At 41.8% G+C, this 22,411-nt stretch overlaps 1 protein-coding gene across 5 annotated transcripts in view; it reads left to right on the forward strand.

Annotated features, from left to right (window-relative positions):
• The window catches only part of NXPH1 (neurexophilin 1), a 171,450-nt gene that overhangs the window by 24,681 nt on the left and 124,358 nt on the right, over window positions 1-22,411 (forward strand). The window contains exon 4 of one of the 5 annotated variants that reach the window (XR_004644437.1): window positions 79-3,266. The exons of the other annotated variants lie outside the window; for them this stretch is intronic. The gene's annotated coding sequence lies outside the window, so the exon portion shown is untranslated. Of the gene's footprint in view, window positions 1-78; window positions 3,267-22,411 lie in introns of those variants that run through there. 5 annotated transcript variants of the gene reach the window in all.

Raw genomic sequence — 22,411 nt, forward strand, 5'->3', positions numbered from 1 at the left:
GAACACAAAAAGACTATTATACCTTATAGTACTGCATACCATATGTAACAAAAACAATGTGCACTCACATCCTTTCAGATGCAGATACAAGGATCAATTGTGCTCAGCCCTATACAGGTGAATAAGGAAATGGAGGATGGGGCATTGGAGAAGATTGAAGGAGCCTTCTGATCCCCTGCACAGGAGTCAAATGCAGGCTAATGCTCAGTGCACAGGAAGGATTGGGGAGACAAGGCCCCAAAATCTTCTCTGCTATGGGATGGACCATTGCCATAGGTAGGATTAGGAGAAGCATATGCTGGACCCTCTCAGAGTGTGTTCCCTTTGCCCTACCGAAGATCATTTCTTCCACCACAGAAGGACACTACCATTGACTATGTCAAGTAGGGCCTTTGGAAGTACTGGGCCATATTCTTTTTCCACACTAATTTTACAATCTGCTTAATTTACACCAGTTCAAATGACGGACCCATTGTGCTTGCCTGAGGCAAAGTGCTTTCCAGCTCATTGCATTACTTCTTCCCATGGGTTGTGATTTTAAGCTGCATCCGAGCCCAGATAATTTTTCCAGCTAGGACAGCTGGTGGCTTCCTTATTCTTTGGTTGCCTGAAGAAAGTAATGAGCTGTATTCTCCAGAGTGGCACAAAGTGGCTGCTTTCTGGCTGGAGGTGGGCAACAGAGAATCTACCTCATATTGTGGAACTCTCTTCTGGTGTAAAACTGGTATAAAGAGATGGTAAAGGGATGACTTGACTACAATCTATAAGTAGTTATGTGGGGAACAAATATTTAATAAAGGCTCTTCAACCTAGCAGAGAAAGGTATAACATGATCCAATGGTTGGAAGTTGAAGCTAGACAAATTCAGACTGGAAATAAAGTGTAAATGTTTGACTTTATCCAATTATCCATTGGAACAATTTACCAAGGGTCAGGCTGGATTCTCCAAGTAAGATTCAATGTTTTTCTAAAAGATATGATCTAGGAATTATTTTGGGGAAGTTCTCTGGGGGAGGTCAGACTAGATCACAGTGGTTCCTTCTGATCTTGGAATTTACAAGACAGTGTAGCTGCCTCTTGTGCCTGCCCCAGGCCCAACCTCCACTGTAGGGGCATTAGAGGATGTGGGGGATCAGAGCTCTGCTACAACAAATTTTCCACTGGCAGCTCTCTTAGGGATCTTATACGGGTAACAAAAGTTAGAGCTGCTCCTCCGCTGCTTTAACTTATGCCAGGACCAAACAACACAGGGCCAGGGAACCATGGGCTTGCTCCAGCAAGCACCCCTCTCTTCTGTGCCTGAGCTCCTCTTATGCAGGGTGGAGAATCTAACCCAATTTGACTATATTTTCCAGCTTAAAGGAAACTGGTGTCTTATCACAGAGACATCTGCTTCCATTCCAGAGATGACATTCCCTGGTTCAGCTGCTCATGGCAGAAAATAAAATTGACAAGATTTATAAAATCAACTTTTTTCTGTGTCAAACTTGAATTTGTCTTTCAATTAGAGTCTGTGCAGTGCTTAACCTGATGAAATGGCAAATTGTCCAGGACTCAATCTTTGTTTAAATAATTTCTTTACTGTTCAATTTTTTCCCTCTTAACTTTAATTTTTTTTAAAGTAAATCTATTGCTGGCTTGACAGCAAAGGAGACTGAAACCTGATTTTATCCAGTGACCCATGGGCTAAAAGCTACTTATCACATTATCAGTCTCCTTAGCCACCCAGTTACATGTAGCTCTGCTTAGCATTTATATATTCAGTGGGTTTCTAACCACCGTGGGAATTTGCAACTCTACAAAGTTACACAAGACATTTTTTATTTTTCAACTCCTTGACTGTAAATGGAGGTTCCATCTTCTGTAAAGCATTTTCAGTGGATAAAATTACTTATTATAACTTCCCAGTTTTTTCCATACCAGAGACTGACATACAGTAAGGTTAATCTAACCCATGAACTAGAAAATACAAATATGTCAAAATAGATTAACTATAATAAATAGCTATAACTGTATAGATATAGATGTATAGATGTTGATATAGTTACATATAGATATAGATATCTAGATTGCTTAATAATACTCTTATGGTGAAAATAAAATAAATAGGCTAGATGCTCCACTCCTTTTGCACCTTGTGTTGTCACTTACACCTGTGGAAACCTGTGCAAAAACTGCGAAAACAGAATGATAATGTTTATACCTACTGTGTACAAGCATAAATGACTACACAAAGTACAAGCACGTGTTGAATTAAGCCCAGTGTCATCTCTTGCATTTTTATGGTTGCAGAACTGTTGACCATTGTGACCAAGACTTTCAAAATTGGGAACCTAAAGCTAGGCTCCTCAATCCATCTAAATAAGTAACCAGATTTTCAGAATTGCTGAGAACCCACCAGCTCCCTTTATCCTCAACAAATACTCAGGGGGTACAGTACTTTCAAAAATAAGACTGGTCAGGTGTCTTTGAAAATCAGGTGCCTAAATAGGTTCCTAGGAGCCAAACTTTCAGCTCCTCTTTTTAAAAAATTTCGGCCTACTTGTTTTTCATGGTGTGGGATTAATCACTTAAATCACATGGTATTGTTCCAGCTACCTGGTTGGTTGACTGAAACTGTTTGAACATGAGAATAACAAATAATGAACAACTAATAAGTAGTAAAGTTTCAGCAATTTATTTTGTCTGCATATGGTATTTCTATGAGGATATGGTATTTTTATGAGGAGTTATTCTCCAAAGAATTGCATGAACCAAAAATCTGTTTGGGAAAATATTTGCAAAGAGTGAATAAAAGGAATGCAAACATAGATGAAGAGAACAGCCATTCTGAATTAGAATGAAGTTTGGTGAACATTGTTTTAGCAGTATTCATAGCTCACGAATACATGTCAGTCCAGTGGCACAGCTGTTTGCTCCATTCTTTGTTTTCTTGTCTTCTCCTAATTAAAAGAAATGTTGAGTTTGCTAACAGTATAGAGGTTTAATTAGGATCCGATCCCAAGAGGTGCTGAGCACTCATAATCTCTCTTGAAATCAGTGGGTTTGATTCTGATCTCAATTTCCACTACTGGACATTAGTGAAGACAGTGGAGTTATACCAAGTGAGATCAGGAACAGACCCAGTGATTTCACAGAAAGTTGAGGGTGTTCAGCACTTTGCAGGATGAGATCCTTGAGGACCCTTTATTATCTCAGGTGACATAGAAAAGCTAGATCTTCCTTTTATATGTATTATTTGTTAATAAAAAGATATGAGAAAAGAATGATTGATTTTCATCATGTGTACAATTTCCATGTTTTCACAAATTAAAGTAAAACACCCTTCATGAAAACTATTGAAGATGTGACAAGCCTATTTATACTCTATTAATTTAACTCTGTTAAGGATGAATCACAGATCTTAAGTAATAAAACACAAAATTAATTAGATTGCTCAATAGTGTAATTACTGCTTGATCAACAGTGACAACAAATCGTAGTGCCAGAATCTTCACACGGTATTTGAAAGTGTGTCTGAAATTCAGGGCCAAAGCCAGTCCTTTCCTAATGGAAGAAGGTTTCAGAGAGGGGAGAGGAACAGTACTGGCTGAAGGAAGCCCTCAAAAATCAGACAGCTAACATAGGGCAGGATGGGTCAGGGCAGCCAGGGATGGGGTGTGAACATGCAGTAAGGCACACGTTACTGCTGCCCTGAAATGGAGACCTTTCTGCAGTTGCTTGAATCATAGAATCATAGAATATCAGAGTTGGAAGGGACCTCAAGAGGTCATCTAGTCCAACCCCCTGCTCAAAGCAGGACCAATTCCCAGCTAAATCATCCCAGCCAGGGCTTTGTCAAGCCGGCCCTTAAAAATCTCCAAGGAAGAAGACTCCACCACCTCCCTAGGTAACGCATTCCAGTGTTTCACCACCCTCCTAGTGAAATAGTTTTTCCTGATATCCAACCTGGACCTCCCTCACTGCAACTTGAGACCATTGCTCCTTGTTCTGTCATCTGCCACCACTGAGAACAGCCGAGCTCCATCCTCTTTGGAACCCCCCTTCAGGTAGTTGAAGGCTGCTATCAAATCCCCCCTCATTCTTCTGTTCTGGAGACTAAACAATCCCAGTTCCCTCAGCCTCTCCTCATAAGTCATGTGCTCCAGACCCCTAATCATTTTTGTTGCCCTCCGCTGGACTCTTTCCAATTTTTCCACATCCTTCTTGTAGTGTGGGGCCCAAAACTGGACACAGTATTCCAGTTGAGGCCTCACCAATGTCGAATAAAGGGGAACGATCATGTTCCTCGATCTGCTGGCAATGCCCCTACTTATACAGCCCAAAATGCCGTTAGCCTTCTTGGCAACAAGAGCACACTATTGACTCATATCCAGCTTCTCGTCCATTGTGACCCCTAGGTCCTTTTCTGCAGAACTGCTACCTAGCCATTTGGTCCCTAGTCTGTAGCAGTGCATGGGATTCTTCCGTCCTAAGTGCAGGACTCTGCACTTGTCCTTGTTGAACCTCATCAGGTTTTTTTCGGCCCAATCCTCTAATTTGTCTAGGTCCCTCTGTATCCGATCCCTACCCTCTAGTGTATCTACCACGCCTCCTAGTTTAGTGTCATCTGCAAACTTGCTGAGAGTGCAGTCCACACCATCCTCCAGATCATTAATAAAGATATTAAACAAAACCGGCCCCAGGACTGACCCTTGGGGCACTCCGCTTGAAACCGGCTGCCAACTAGACATGGAGCCATTGATCACTACCCGTTGAGCCCGACGATCTAGACAGCTTTCTATCCACCTTACAGTCCATTCATCCAGCCCATACTTCTTTAACTTGGCGGCAAGAATACTGTGGGAGACCGTATCAAAAGCTTTGCTAAAGTCAAGGAATAACACATCCACTACTTTCCCCTCATCCACAGAGCCAGTTATCTCATCATAGAAGGCAATTAGGTTAGTCAGGCACGACTTCTCTACTCAGGAGATGCTGGAGACGGCATGTTCCTGGAGGATTAATTACCACACGGAAGATTTCTCATGGGTTGTGGTTCAGCTCATCAGCAGAGCAGGGTGGGAAAACTTGTACTTGGGCTGCCTGAACTGCTGTTGAGATGTAGTTAGATGGAGTCTAATTTTCAGTATCATGCTACTAGACTAGTAAACTTCAGAAGTTTGTAGTTTAGCAGAGGATATAGGTAAAGCTCTGCAAAGCAGGAGACACTGTACCATACCAGTTCTAGCTCCTAGCAGTGTAATCCATTTCCATCCCTATGCCCTGTTTCCTCTTGTGACAGACATACAAAGAAAACGTTTGATGTAGATATTTAACATCAAAATGTGCTATATAATTTCCCCAAAGTCAATGTCATTGGCCATTTGATCACCGAACTTCAATTTTGCTTGGGATTACTAAAGCCCTGCATGTAGATGTGACAAATAAAGCAAAAGTCGTTAGTGTGCTCTCAGCCTGCAGTTTCTGGACTAATGGCCAAATTCTCCCCAATCCAGACTAAAGTCTTTGACTGAGTAGAAAAGTGATTTCTATGGGGTATTCTTAGGTGAGTAGGATTTTGGGAGAGTTTTTTTGCTGCATGTCTCAGAAAACAGGGCAGACTGAGGTTTTGCAGAGCTCTTGGCAAATTCCAATATTTGGGGCTCCAGGGAGGATTGCCAGCAGATGCACATCTTGGTGAGGGAAGGGTGGAGCATAGGTGTGCCCCCAACCCTGATACCATACACTGAAATGTATGAGAATTTAAGCGCTGATCCTGCAAACACTAATGTACACATGCACATGAATAACTGTAAGCATGTGTCTAAGTGTTTGCAGGATCAGGGCCATAACAATAGACATGCATGTGAATATGTATTTGTGTATGTACACTCGCCCCTGTCCATACTACTATTAATGACTGATCTGAGCTTTCCATAAAGTAGAAATAAACAATAATAGAGTATTGTCTCTATAGCTTTTTGTTTTTCTTTCTTTTCCCTTTCTCTTCCTTCACCCTTTGTTCTTCTATATCTTGATTCATCTTTCCCACAGTCTTTATCAGCATCTGTGTTTTCTATTCTCTTATTTCTCTCATTTCATGCCTTTGAAATGTCATCGTCTCCCTTTAAAACCTTTTTTCAAGGCATTTTTCCTTTCCTAATTCTCTCTCTTTCACCCCAGTTTTTCTCTTTGGTGTTTGTTTTTTCTCTTTTATCTGGTGTTACTGTTTACACCTTTGTTTATTCACTCTGGCTTTCTTCTCTCCTCTTTGTTGAACTTCTCTTTTTTTTGGTCTAACCCATCCTTTCCATTTTCTCCACCAATTCTATTTATATTTCTTTCCTCACCCCTTTGTGCACTCTGGCCTTTATTCTCCACTCTGTGGATACTGGCCTCTCCAGCCAGCCCAACTTAACAAGAAAGAACAAAAATAAAGTCTCCCTGAGAAAGCACAGTGTGTGTAACCCTCTGTGATATGCTCCATCAACTCTGCCTTCCAAAAGGGCAGCTGGAATCAGGAGATTCCTAGAAATTTAAAGGTGCAGTACACCAAAAACAAATGCTAGGAGTTAAATAGCTATGTATTCCATAGAGCAAAGTCCTGGAATCTGCATTCTGGTTAGGGGAGCAGGAGTTAGCAACCATGCAGTGTTACACACTCAAACTAGCACCTGTATTCCATGATGTGAAGCCAGGTTGTAGAGGTCTGGATGTCTGAACTATTGAACATGGCCAAGCCCAGATTTGGCCTTACATACAGGGGAGCAACAGAGGCACCAGACTGGATGGAAGGGGATTCTATAGTGATGCAACTCTCAAGGCGGGGATGGAGGAGTTAAAATGGCTTTTGCAAGATTATTATTATTTGTATAACAGTAGTGCCCAAAGGCCACAACTGAGATTAGGACTCTGAGCTAGGCACTATACAAATATATAATCAAAATTGAATTAAGTTAAAGCAAATTAAGAGTGTTTATACATCAGCTTGCATTGGTTTATTAAATTAAACTGATGCAAGTATGTGTGTAGACATAGCAAACATAGGTTGGGAGGGGAAACGGAGGCACAGAGAGGTGAAATGACATGCCCAAAATCACATAGCAAGTCAGTGGTTGTGCTGGAAGTAGCACACTAGTCTCCAGATTCCCAGTCAAGTACCCTAGCCTCTAGATCGCCTTCCAAAGATGGAAGCCACTGTCTGCTAGGTGGGATATCTGCAAATGCCAGGAGAAGACCACAGCTGCTAATATGCTGAGTTTAGAAATTTTCATACAAAAGTGACTAATCAAGCCTTATGGAAGGATGAATTGCAATCTGGCTTTAATATTGAATCACACAAATTTGTGACCAATGAGAAATTTTTTGACATCTCATAAAAACCAGTGTTATTTACTGCACTTTGTATACATGCCTATAATTTGTGTGTGGCCCCTCCCTTAGTGTGTGGCTCACATCTCGTCCCTGGTGCTTGCTAATTGGAATGGCTTCTCCCCCATCCTCATCCTAGGTTATTTAGTTCAGCACCTGGTGCCACCATCCAAGGTGACTCCTCTCTGTGCCTGGGACATAAATGGTGCTGTCCACTGGGAAAATAACCAGTTCTACTACTTTATTCACAAGGAATACACTCGAATACCCAAACATCATAATACATTAATTCAAACCCAGCCAAAGAAATGCCACACTAAAAAAGACAATTGTTGAAGTCTGAGTCCTGTTGAGTCTTTTAGGATTGCAGAGGATGGGATCTAATAAAGAGCAGGAGATGAGAGACAACACTGTGGGGATGCAGAGGTTCAGAATGGATTTGTCAGGGGCATCACCTGTGACCATCACCACTAAGGATTTTATGGTGGTCTAAGGGCAGGTGCAAATCCTCAGCACGTTGCAGAATCAGGTGAACCCTTGGAAGCTTTGTGTAAAAAAAAAGGTGTGATTTTACTGCAGGATAGCTAATGCACCTTAGCTTCCTACTATAAAACATAGTGGAGACAAAACACAATAGTTTTACCACAAGATAAAGGAGGTGACATCAACTACAAGGGGGGCATTATAATGTTGATCTTGCCTAGCTACCTTGTAGTAAGCTTGTCTCCATTATGTGTATAACTATTGTGCATTGGTTTCGTGCAACGAAATGCACCACAAGATCAATGATATAAGTGAGATATGTTGATGATATTTTCATCCTCTGGACAGATGACAAACTCTCTGATAGATTTCCACCACAACTTCAACAATCACCACCTGTCCATTGAATTCTTTCTAGAACACACCCACACTACCACCAGCTTCCTGGACACCTCAATCAGCTGCAACAGTGGAACCCTCCAGACAGCTATATACAAGAAACCCTCGGATCACTACACTTACCTTCATAGATCCAGTAACCATCCCAAACACACCAAGAAATCTCTTAGCTACAGCCAGGCACTCAGTTACCACAAAATATGATACACACCATAACACACTCAAAACCACCTTTACCAAACAAGGACGCTCCACCAGAGAAGTAGATCACATTATGGAACAGGCCACCCAAGTACCCAGAGAGACCCTGCTTCAATACAGAAATAAACCCCACTCCGACTGCACACACCTAGTTGCCACCAGACACCCCACACTGGAATCCATAGAGGATATCATCAAATAACTACAACCCATACTTGATGGGGACCCTCCCCCATCCTGAAAGATATTTTTCTTGAACTCCCTCTTCTGGCCTTCAAACAACACCCCCAGCCTCTCCAATCCCATCATCAGAAGTAAGCTCCCCACAGACCAGTACACACCAACTCAAAGCAGCACCAGGCCCTGTCAGAACAACAGAACAACAAAACCTGCTACCATGATCAGCACCCCGCACAACACACCTTTCAAGATCCATGGGTCCTACACATGCATATCACACATATGGTGTACTTCATCCAGTGCATTAAATGTCTCAATAGCAACTATGTGGATGAAGTTAGACAATCACTATGCTCTCGAATGAACTTGCACAGGAAAATGATAAAAGACAAAAACACTCAGGTGAAAACTTTTCACAAAGCAATCACTCTATAGCTGATCTCTCAGTCCTCATCCTCAAAGGAACCCTGCACAGCAGTTTTAACCCTATGATTACAGGGTTGTTAATGGACCACTTCACCTTGAATGGTCCATTGAAATATATGTTAATTACTTATGCTAAACTATCTGCTTGGTCTTATATTTAGCTGTGACACTCTGAGTACCTTTCCCAGACCTGAAGAAGAGATCTGTGTAAGCTCGAAAGCTTGTCAACAGAAGTTGGCCCAATAAAAGATATTACCTCATCCACCTTGTCGTTCTAATAACTATTGTGGTGTTAGTTATTTCACTGTAATCAATCCCCTTTCTTCCCCACCCTGTCCTTTTTTACAGTGAGGATAAAGCCACAGAGTTCCTGACAACAACATTGTGATGGGAACATGGTTAGAGTTTCCTGATATTCTAAGTCTCTTTGTTAGTTTAAGGAGATGAACTTTAAAGAGAGATGAACTATAATAGGAGGAAAGCAGCATCTACCCCCTCTAAAGTTCACGGGACTGGGCCTACAAATCTGAATAATGTATAAAACAAGCCTGGATATTTTGCCTTTGAATTTTTGTTACAATGTTCAGGATTTACAGTTTTACAATGGCTAACGGGGAGGAAGGATGGCCTGGTGACTGAGGCATCAGCTGGGAGATGGGTGACTTGGGTTCAATTCCTTGCTCTACCACAGACTTCCTGTGATTTTGGGCAAATTGCTTAGACTCTCTGTGCCTCAATTCCCCATCTGTAACATGGCAATGATAATGCTTCCCTACCTCTCAGGGGTCATGGTGGGGAAACTCCTAGTACTGCTGGGAGGAAAGCAACCCCTATTGAAATGTCATAAAATGATGCCCCTGCAATTGAATCAGTCATGTGAAAAGAAATAATGATCCATGACTTTTCAGACCTTACCATGGTGACATTACAGCCCTAAATCATGAGCAAATGCACCATAATGATACACTCTTTCTTGATCTTATGCAGAAACATAATACATACCATTCAGCTGAGCCCAACCAAACAAATTTGTAATTAAAGTGCTTAGATTCTAAGAGTTACAAACAATAGGTTTCTTATGTCCCAATTATAAGAAGATCAATACAGGCTAGTGCAATCTGGAATTTTTATGCCATAAAAGAAAACCAATTTTTTCATAATTTATAGCCTTTAGAACAGAGAGCTTGTAATAACTGTGTAGTGTCTAACCCATCTAACAAATAGGATTAACTTGAGCCTATTGTTTAGGTTTACAAATCACATCAAAGAACAGAGGAGACAGAGACATTTTAAAGATTAAGGAAGAATTTTTGTTGAAAGTCTTTTAATAAGGTATGAAATATACATTTTCTGATTTGCTGCACTCGATGCATTTTACTGCAAGTCTGGTTAGGTGTGAACTACATCATTAGTCTTAAAAAATGGTCAGTTACTGGAAATTTCAAATTAGCTTTCCCTGTCAGTTTTTCCAAAGTGAAAGCTTTACTAATCTACAATATATGAAACAATAGAGGAACCTAGTGTCATGGGAATCTCTAAAGCAGCTATGAAACAAGCAAATCTATCTTCAAAGAAGACCAAGCTTATAGTGCTGTATGCCAGGGCAAGACGCTTAAAAGGGAAAATGAGTGAGCTGGAAAGCTTAGCAATGGGAAAAGACCTTGACATAATTAGCAGAGCTGAGAAAAGGTTCAACTAGAAACCAGAACCCACGTGATTCCTTGTGTTCTAGGCAAATGCATGATGACCAGCCTAGGTTTATGAACTTACATAGACCAGTGTAAACAGCTCATATGCCTAACTTTCAGGTGACCACTCTGCCAGCTACCTGCATCCTTCAGCTGCTGTACCCACGTCCTTGCAAAGTTATCTTTGCTGTTTTCAGGGGGGTCGGTGATCTGATATCCACAATGTTGTAACTGAATGACCCAATCTGGAAGGCATTAGGGGCATCTCATGGTTGCTCCCCACATTTTCTATGTTCTGGACACAGATGTCCCCAGGAAACAGCACTGACTTCCCACCACCCTAACCATGCAAAATGTTTCCATGGGATCAGAAGTTGTAGGGAAAACACTCCTGGCTCCTGTTGCCAGGCTATCTCCACTGGAGTCCATAGAAGCTTTATGTACGATGCTAAGTCTTGTGGGCAGTTATGTCTATATCACTTAGTTTAGCCATGACTGGAGTTTATTTGCTTCTGTTGTCTATTTGTGTGTGTGTGTGTATTAGCAAACACTTCCCATCTCCTCAAATTCTGTTGAGCAAGGGGTACAGCTGGCCCTAGGACAGGGTTGGATGTCGTGCTCAGGGACAACCAATGTAAATTTGGGGTCGTAGAGATGTTTGTGAGAAGTTGTATCCTGAAGTGGGAGACAACTGGAAGGATGGAGGAGTGTTTGTGTGCGTGTGGCTGAGGAGTACCTTTGGAACTTCTGTAGAGGTTAGCCAAAGTAAATCATATCAGCGTAAATCGTGATTTCAGTGGAGTCTCATAGACATAAAGTTCAGAAGGGACCATTGTGATAATCTAGTCTGACCTCCTGCACATTGCAGGCCACAGAACCTCACCCACCCACTCCTGTAATAGGCCCATAACCTCTGGCTGAGTTTCTGAAGTCCCCAACTCTTTTGTTTAAAGACTTCACATTACAGAGAATTCACTATTTACACTAGTTTAAACCTGCAAGTGACCTGTGCCCCATGCTGCTGAGGAAGGTGAAGAACCCCCCAGGGTCTTGACCAATCTGACCCGGTGAAAAATTCTTTCCAGACCCCAAATATGCTGATCCGTTACACGCCGAGTATGTGGGAAAGCCCCACCAGGCAGATACCTGGGAAAGAATTCTCTGTAGTAATTCAGAGCCCTCCCCATCTAGTGTCCCCGTCTCCAGCAGTTGGGGATTTTTGCTACTGGCAATCACTGATGGACCACATGCCATTGTAGCTCAATCAAGCTCAGTCTTAAAGCAAGTTAGGAGTCACTGCAGATTTACACAGATGTAGCTAAAATCAGAATCTGTGCCTGACAGGAAATATGAAGAACTGTCAAACATAACAAAACAAATACTGATGAGTCCTTTAAATCCATCAAAATCCATCTCCTGAGGGAGAGTGAGTGGCTCTCCCAGACCCCCCAAGCTTCGAGGGTGTACTCAAGAGAGCAAGAAGGAACATAAAAATAGCCATACAGGGCTTGGGCAGAGTTTGGAGGGGCATGAGGGGTGTTGCCTCTCCAAACTATCTGTGTTGACAGTGGGGACTGACTTGAAAGTGGACTGCTGGCAGCGTGGTGGCTGGTGATGCCCCCCTCCCAGGGCTGGCTGAGCCCAGTGCCCCCCAGGAGGCAGCAAAGAGCAAAACAGAACCACCAGGCAATGGGCAGAGGGCCAGGAGAAGGGGCTGGCCTTATGGATGGGTGCCATCCAAGATGCTGTGGTTTGGGGGGGGCACTGTGGTAAAAAGGGAAGGAGTGGGGCACTCTTGGAGTGTGAGGCTGTGGAAAGGAGCTCAGGGCAATGGGAATGGGAAAGCAGAAGGTTCCAGGGGGCGGTGGAGTGGGTGGGGAGCTTGGGGAGGCAGCGGGTGCCAGGGGCAATGGGGGGTGGGGGTGAAGCAGTGAGGGGCCAGGGGTAATGGGGGGATGGATGGAGAGGTGGGGTGGCCAGAGGTGATTGGGTTAGTCGGTGGAAAGCCCAGGGAAGCAGCGGGAGTACAGGGACATGGAATTTGCTGCCCCCCATACACGTGGCCCCATTGGCCTGCTGAAGCTGCCCCTCCCCCAAATATAGAAGTCAAACTATGTCTATGATACTAGGTCTTCCAACATTGGCTGGTGCCAGATGTTTCAGAGGGAATGAACAGAACAGGGCAATAAATATTGAGTGATCCATCTCATGTCATTGAGTCCCAGCTTCTGGCAGACAGATGTTTAGGGACACCCAGAGCATGGGGTTGCATCCCTGACCATCTTGGCTAAAAGCCATTGGTGAACATATCCTCCATGGATTTATCTAATTCTCTTTTGAACCCAGTTGTACTTTTGGCCTTCACAACCTCCACTGGCAATAAATTCCACAGATTGACTGTGTATTGTGGAGACTGCAAGAGATTGCATATAAGCTAAATGATTTTTAATTGATCTATAGCACAAGGATAATGGATAAATACCTGCCCTAGGCTTGGTCTTTACATGAAATGAAAGCAAAGCACTGTTACAGGTAATGATAATGCCTCCAATCGAAGTCAATAAGTCAATAGGACCAGATGGCATTCTATAGAACTAATGATCACAATGGTAACGTGAACAATGGAAAGATGTAACATCATTAAAAACAGCTGCAATCATGGAGGCATGTAGTGCGCCCAGTGCTGTACATTTTAACATAGACCAGGAAACATTGCTTCAGTACCTGGCAAAAATAATAGACAGAGTTACTACTGTAGATGAGTATAAAACTGGTATTGCTTTTGTAAGAGTAAATGATAGCTCTAAGCTGTTAGAATTCTTTGAAAGAGTTCTAAAATGCTGGGGAAAGTAGAACTGGCTGACATAATTTAGGCTTTCAATAGATCTTTGATAAATACTTTCACAAAAGGCTCTTGATGAAACTTGGTAACCCTGAGGTGAGAGGTAAAGTATTGTCATGGATTAAAAACTGGGTTTAAGATGGAAAACAAAGTAGGAATAAATGACTTGTCCTCAGTGTGTAGTATGTAGTAAAGAGGTGATCCAGAAATCACTGGTAGGACCACCGAGGCTTAACGTATAGCTTAATGCTCAATTTGCACTTGAAACGAAAAGACAACACATTTTAAACAGTTATGGTAACATACGTTTTGTGTGTATATGAACAAGCATCTCTCTGTCTAGGTTCTTAGAGGACACTCATCCCCATAGGATCTAAGTATCAGCAGTTGCACTTGGTTGAGTAACATCTACCATGACTATGACATGTTTTATGATGTAAGCTAATCACCTCAGAAAAACATTGTTCCTAGCCCCAGTGGTGTAATTTACCGGGGCCGGATTTTCAACTTTCATTTTGTATTTGACATGATATATAGGCCACTGTTGGAGGGCTGCTTAAGAGACTTGATGGACCATCCATCTGTTCTGGGATGGCGATTTCTACGAACTTAGGTCTGCATTTCTAACTGTAGTTCAGGTTCCTCTGTGGATAGGGATAGTAATAGCTCCCTGCCTCACAGGGACATTGTGTGGCTAATTTGCATGAACAGTTGTATAGTGCTTGGACATCCTCTGATAGAAGATTCTAGAGAAGTGTAAAACAGTATATAGAACGTGTGCAGGCGAAAAGCAGAATAAAAACTCTCCTTCCAAGGTTTCAAATGAACACCCTCCTGACCTCCCCTCCTGAATCCAACCAGTATGCAACACTCACCATTGCATTAACGTCCCAATATTTATGATCTGTTACATGATGCTGAAGCATTGTGGTCTTTCTAATGATGAAATGACGGGAATGGGTCTTTTTCTGGCCAGTTGTGCAGTTAGCACTATCTTTGCCTGCTACCTTGCTAATTAACTGGACCAAAACAGACTGGGCCAGATCTTCCACTGGTGTAAGTCAGCATAGTTCAATTGACGTGAATGGAGCTCTGTCAATTTACACCAGCTGATGATCTGGCCCTAATGTGAAAGCAAGAGGAGTGACTGCATTACTAAGTCATTAGCCCAATGTTGTGGTGCCAGTATTTTAACAACAGACATTTTCTCCCTTAGCCTGGCATAAGCCCTGTCCTGGGGACCATATCTTTGCAGAGAAGGAGGGATGATGGACTAGGGGGAATTTTTTCGTTTTCCTGTTTAAACAAAAACACTTTCTCATACACCAAGGCAATAACATCACTTGACAAACAAACTCCTACTATGAAGCTGTTCAGGAACTATTGATGCTTTGTCCCTGGAAAATATAGAGGATATTGAGAGCACAACAGAGCATTTTACTTGTGTGATTGGGAACAGGGGCAGGGCAAAGACCTTGTATAAGGGAACAGGATTATCATCATCCAGGACATTTAAAAATATGTAAATCCTGATGCTTGATGGAATCAAGGGTTACCTAGGGAGGTGGTGGAATCTCCTTCCTTAGAGGTTTTTAAGGTCAGGCTTGGCAAAGCCCTGGCTGGGATGATTTAGTTGGGAATTGGTCCTGCTTTGAGCAGGGGGTTGGATTAGATGACCTCCTGAGGTCCCTTACAACCCTGATATTCTATGATTCTATGGTTCTATGATCTGGTGCATTAGAAAGACAACAGAGTTGCTCTTCCAGAGAGCCTGGAGGATAAGTCACCTCTTGTAGAGACAGTTTATTGATATCCTCCAGGGGTATGTGGGAATGGCATCAGAAGCAGGGGCAGCAACCCTGCTTCCTTGCAGGTGGTATTTTAGCCAGGGGCACCCCTCTCAAACACCCTCCAGCACATCACGTCCTTAGACGCAACTAATCCTCACTAGCCTACTGATGCGAGTGGCAGTGAGAGCAAGATGCTGTGTGAGTAAGGGTCATTAGTCACAACAGATTCTCATTTGTCTAATGGAGGTGGGCAACAAAACCGAAACGCTGCATGATCCAGGCAACTGGATGCAGCAAAACGTTGGCAATCTGATGGGGAGAAGCTGCAAATGCGTATGAGGCAAACTGATTGTTGCTCTTAGCTAATTGTATCCTGTATAATTTAAATATTTATTTTGCTCTTTTCCTTACCATTCTGATGATCATAAATTGTACAGATTGCTTTCATTCATTTATTAATTATTATTAGTATTATTATTTGCCTAGAGGGATTGGGACCGTAGAATATGAGGTACCTTGGGCACATATATGAAAAGACAGTCCCCAGCCTCAAAGTGCTTAAAATGTAAGTGCGTGGTTAGAGACAACATGTAAATACAATAGCTGGGGGAGCACAAGGGGTAACAATTAGGATTAGTGAAGCAGCAGGCATGTATCTTTTATGGTGGAGGGACAGGAAAGCTCCTGAAACAATTCCTCTGTATGCAAACACAAGTGCAGGGAAATTGCTGTTTGCTAAACATTCTAGCAACAGAGCTACTCCCCACCAAGAGTAAGATTTTGATCTCAGTCTTTTGATTCTAGTGGAGTGACTCTAGGTTTACTCTGGTGTAACTGAGATCAGAATTCAGCCCCTGGACTTTTAAACCACGGCCACAGGCAGGGATATGCATTCAAATCCTAGATTGTTGAGTGCATTGCACCGAGACATTGTTAGCCATCATAAATTTCAAAGGAAGCCTTGTTTTCAGTGCCTACTGATTTTACATGGTGACTGTTTGTCTACACACTGTTGACAGAATGATGTGGATCTGACATTGGTAAGCATGGGTCATGCCCTTGCCCCCCCTGCAGGTTGTAAATGGTATGTCGACAGGAGTGCTCTGACTTTTAAAAAAAAATTGCTCTCTACTTTCTCTCCCTGCCCGCACATCCCTCTCCCTTTCCCCTCCATTTCTCTCTCATGGTTTAACTTGTAAATGAACACATTTCTTAGACACTCACTTAAGAGGCTAGAAAGTTAGTCTTAAACGACGTTGGATTCAAAATAACAGCTTGTGCTTTTCCAAAGTGTAAGGCAAAATTCCACTCATTTGGCACAACATGCTCTTTCTAATTTACACAGCTATGGCACCTTCTTTCCAAGGATCCCAATGCAATCTGAAAGCATCAGGGTGAACGGTATGCCTGTAGAGAAGCACAAGGCCCATTACAACCCATTTAAGTCCTCTGCAGAAGTACGCAGTTCACTCCTGTGAAATAGAGATGATCTCTGTTTTGCAGATGTGGAAACTGAGGCAGAGAGGCTCAATGTCATGGCCAAAGTCAAACAGGAAATCAGTGACAGACCCGGGACTAGGACTCAGCTCTCCGTCCTGCACCGGAGCCACAAGACTAATTTTCCTTTCTTTGCCGTAGGTGTGATTTACTTTGAAAGTCAAAAGTCGTGGTGTGTTACTCCTAAGATGTAGCAGGCTAATAAAAATAATTAAGCAGATGTTTGGAGGTCCAAGGAAGCTTTGTTTGAAGGCTACCCCACCATGAACTCTGGTTTCAGTCTCCAGTGAAAGTGTCTATTTGGATTTGAACATTTTAGCAAATAGAACTATCTTTAGCTACCTTAGTATTCAGCTACGTGATTAATTGAGGGACCCAGCAGTTAATGGACATCTCATTAGCCAATTCATGTAGGCATGCAGTGCCTATTCTGGATCACATATCCACAATTCAGATTGACGGCAGAGATCCAATTAAAAAGTAAATGCATTCTCGTACATTTTAGCTATGGCGTTGTCATTGGGCTCAGATTTTTCTTTTCTTTCATTGCCTTTTTCTCATTTTAATTATGTACTCATGATTGTGAGAAACTAACACGGCTGTTTGGAGCCATCCTTAAAGGAAAGTGCTGGGTAAACTTCTCCACATTGCCCTGCTTTTTCACCACAATTTTGCAATACCCCCTGCTATTGCAAGGCTGAGCCTCCTTGTGCAAAGGTTGTTAATTGTGCCATATTGCACGGTTGTTTTGGGATGAGAAGAAGTGTTAATGTGGAACTATGCTGGGACCCCAAAACTCATCACTTATGATGTAAGCCATTGATCTATCTGAGTTTCCTGAGGTAAAAGTTATGTCCATTAAGATACAACGAATCACAAATGATGTATAACACGGACGATCAGAAATGCCAGATAACAGATTTCAAAAGCATCACATTTTAGCTCCAACATCAGCTTTTTAATGGGATACCTCATTCACTATCATCAGCGTTTTGGTCAGCCAGGCATGAAATGCTAGAATTTCAAATGATCCACATGAACACTAGTTTGAGTCGCTAGACTATGTATTCGATCACATTTTCTAGTTATAAATATATGTATTACATAGGCAGATACATATTATAAAACATTATAAAACAAATACATGCCAGGAATCCAAAATAGAGAGAGAGAAATTAATCCCATGCGTAACTCCACCAAAGCTGGTTTAGTAATACCATCACGACTAGGCTACTCTAATGGCACCAGGGCACAGGGAACTGTAACCGGCTCCCTGGCAATCCATCTCTTTACTGAGTCCAACACAGCAGGGGGAGGGAAGGGGATGGGGAAGGAATTTGCTTCATCCTTAGGGGTCCAGCATACTCAGATGGCCAGTTAGCTGGTGCTGGTGGGGCAAAGGCATGATTCTGCCTACTCCCTGACTAGTTACTTGCTTCTAGGTACCATCTGGCACACAGCCCCTGAACTCTTTCCAAACCCCTGGAGCTAAGATCTGGGTTGCCTTAAAATGGCTGTGCAACTGCAGGGAGTCCTTTCCTCCTTAATATATGGCTTCATTAGGGCTCGCCTTAACCTGATCTAGATTGGCAAATTGTGAGCTAAACAGCGCCAAGTGTCTCCAAAGAACTAACGGCTGGACTACTGCTTATAGGAGTCTTCTTTGTTCCTAATGATCTAAAACATTGTATATGAATATGTATTTTCTGTGCTTCCCTTTATATATCTAATTTCCTTTCTCCAAAGGCACTTATAAATGATAGTATTTAATGCCTGCCTATTGGACTCAGAGAATATTTCTGACACTTGAGTGTCAAGGAGTTGGGCAATGAATCTGAATGGACTAAATCTAAGTGGTTTGTACACTCTTTAGATTTCAGTGAATAGTAGCTAACAATTGCTGCAAACTACAGCTCCCAGAAGCTATTGTAAATCTTTATTTAATCTACCCATCTATTGTGTGAACTTGCAACCTACATATTGTATCTGGAAAAATGATTCACTAGGATTTGTACACTTTAGAGAGCAAGTTTTTTCCAATCAGTCCTGGAAATTAAAGCCTCTTTTTGGTGGTGATTTGTGTAGCGTTTGCAATTTGTATCCTCACATTAGGTGTTGCCAGCATGGTTGCCACTTCAGTATTTTTGATGTTTCATGGTCAGCTTCTTTTATCTTCTTTGCAGTTCAATTACTGACAAAACCTGCACATAAATGCTTTGGGTAGTAAAGTTCCATTTGTAAATCACCATACAACGATGAGGCAGACATGTGTACTGTGACCAAAACTTAATGAGATACGGTAGGCTGATTCATTGACATTGATGGAGATTTCTGAAGTTCCAGACTAACTAGTGTTCTCGTCAGTCAATGTCTAAAGTGAGCAGAATATTACTCAAAAAGCTATACAGATTAAACCAAAAGGTTATTTCATTTCAACTTTTTATTTTTGTCATTGTTAACATACATGAATTGAGAAAATATCATCATTTAAATTATACAGATGTTTATCCTTATTAACATCAACCTAATACATTATCAAAGGGTTGTTTTATTTTTACAAGCCATGAAGTATTTATTAACACCTGGTTTCCTTGAGCTGTACTGAGTAGCAAACCTTTTGTATCTCTCTGGAATTCATTTAGGTAGCATTTATTCAGTTTGAGTCGTGATTTGATCTGTGTAGTAGAGATAAAACAAATGTAAAAATATTCATCTGCCTCTGAACTATTCTTTGCTCTTATGGGGGAGGAAAAAAAATAAAAGAGGTCATCAAGAAATTAAACACATAAAGCTCAGAGGTGAGATAATGAGCTCATTTCCATTGCATTCAGGGTTTGTTCTGAACTTTAAAACATCAGCTCGCAGAGAAGTCAACATTTAAATGCTACAATCTAAATTAAAGACTAAATCAAAATGGGCTTCTTTTTCATCCTCCAACAATTAATCTCTAGATGGATCCATGTTATTGCTGTTTCAGCTGATCTTTCACTTTGTCACTACTGGAGGTGAAGGACTGAGTTTTAGACTGCTTTTCCTTTGTGATATATATATAGTTTATATAGTGTGATATATGTATAGTTTATTGCTAGATGCTTGAATACTTTACTGTATACAATACTTAATAGAGCGTACTGGAACTGTGAGAGAGATTTTGGACATAAAGCAAAACCGTTGATGTAGCAGCTGTATTTGCTTAAAAACACTTGGTATTTCCATTGGTGCAATTCAAACCTTTGCTTGCTGTAAATGAGGCCTGTGCTGCCCAATAGACGATAGAGGTGACTGATTGTGCGCAAAAATCTCCTGTCCAATCTGCATAGCCACTCCTTAGTGGGTATTTTATCATCCTTCCCAACTTTCACTGATGGTCACATAGAGAACAAGCTATTCTGATTCTCAGTGGAGACTGGAAAGAAGCAGCCCAACTCTGGGCTAGTTTGTGGCTTTAGTGTTTGCCCGGAATCAGGGACAACATGAAGAAGCAGTGCCCCAGGAGCAGACCAGAGAACAAATTGTGACTCAGATTCACAATCCCCTCCCCTCCACCCCCATTCCCCACTTGCTCTGGGAAGGGATGAAGTTACTTTATTCCTTTATGTGGGACAGCTTACTGTCCCCAGGCACTTGGCCAATTACTCTGGCCAGTGAATAGGGTGGGGATGGAGTCAGGGCATCTCCCACTCTCCACCTCCTCCTGCCCAATTCCTTGGAAAAGTAGCCCCTGCTCTCCCTACCATGGCTAGAATCACAATCTGAGCAAGGGACTAAAGGTGGTTGTGGGGTCTTACTTCCCTGCCCAGTTGAGTAATGGCAGTGACAAACGAGCCCTTTGTGATTAGTGATGGCTCAGCCATATGATGATGAACTTATGGAGGGAAAAGGAGTTTGCAGATATAGCATAGTAACCTTCTGAAATAAACAAAATTGCTCAGACAAAATCAGCTGAAGTAGCTACATTTCACCTGGGTTTCTGTGTTGTTCTGTTTGCAGTCCCTCTCTCACACTGTACAAGGGTAAAGTTATGTTCTTTTCCAATATTTAGGTCAGAGGTTCAAATCCAAGTTGCCAGTGGGCCCTATCCCTCTCTCACACTGTACAAGGGTAAAGTTATGTTCTTTTCCAATATTTAGGTCAGAGGTTCAAATCCAAGTTGCCAGTGGGCCCGATCCTCTCTAAATAGCAAGTGCTTGCTTTGTGTGAGCAATCAAACCAGTCACGGTGTGTGCAAAACTGCACCCGCGCTTTGCAAGCACAGAAGTGGAGGCAGATATTACAATTTTTGACCTAAATGAGGAAAGAGCAGCTGAGGTTAGATTTTGCAGAAAAATCATATGGAATCTATAGAAAACTCCTCTGATAACTGTTAGATTCTTGTGTGCTGTTCATTTTCCATTGAATATAACCAGCCAAACAAACAAACAATAATCTTGTTTGGTGCAGACCTCAGTGCTGGCACCTAAACAGCACCTAATGTGCCAGCTGCTGCTTTGTTTTTTGTTTGTTTGTTTCTTGCTGTATTAATGGATTGGGCATCACTTTCATTATCCAGTGAAAAATACGATAAAGAACATTTAGGAGGATGTGTCTATGCAGAAGTAGTGGGGTGGGATGGGGGAATTTGGCTGAGTGAGAGCTTGTGGGAAGAGGCCATCTTTGCATTTTTATTTAAATGAACCTATACAACCCCATAATTGTATTGGGTGAGTGTGAAGAATCCACTGTAGAATTTGTATGCATGCTCCTTTTACATCTTGCATTTAGTCTCTAAAGCTGCCATTACCATTACAAGGAATAGTAGAGGTCACACACAATCTTCATGCTCCATTTCTTGCCCCATGGAAGAGCCATGTTTCCCCCTTGCCTTCAGTTATTCCAAAATTGGTAGTAAGAAGATTAAGGATGATGAGGAGGAAGGTGTGTGTAAGTTCTAGTATTTGTATTAGTGTTTCATGTATTTCTCTTTGCTTGTGTGTTTTCAGTGGCTATTTGATGAATCCTGGTGCCAAGAGCTGGTCTTATCATAATCTTTCATTCTTGGATGGTAAAATACTGAGAGAGATCACATATCAGATTATTTTGGGTCCACAAATGGATCAATGGGACAAAAGTCTATGAAAATCATAAACATAAATACAAATGCCAAGGTATTTAGGTTCCTGCTGATCTAGGATGCACACCCCTAGTGGTGGGACACTGTTTGCCTCCCCAGTTCAATTAGCAATAACACACTCTCCTCAAAGCAGTTATGGGCTGATTTTAAAAACTGTCCCTGAGCTATTATCATGATTATTGAATAATGGCAGGTGCAAACAACCAGTTATGGGTTTAACTGTTGACCACCAGTTATAGCCATTTATGCACAAAATTATCATGACTGGGCACATAATCATGATAATATGATAATGTAAATTATGTACAGAATGTGCAATCACATTCACAGGGTTTAAAAAAATCAGGCTCATAACTGTTCGAATGGAAAAGTCAGAAGCCTGGTCTAACTGTTTTCTACCTTGCTAAGAAAAAAAAATCCATTGTATTTATGATACAAATCT

Source organism: Trachemys scripta, chromosome 2 (assembly GCF_013100865.1).
Source record: "Trachemys scripta elegans isolate TJP31775 chromosome 2, CAS_Tse_1.0, whole genome shotgun sequence".
NCBI lineage: Eukaryota > Metazoa > Chordata > Testudines > Emydidae > Trachemys > Trachemys scripta.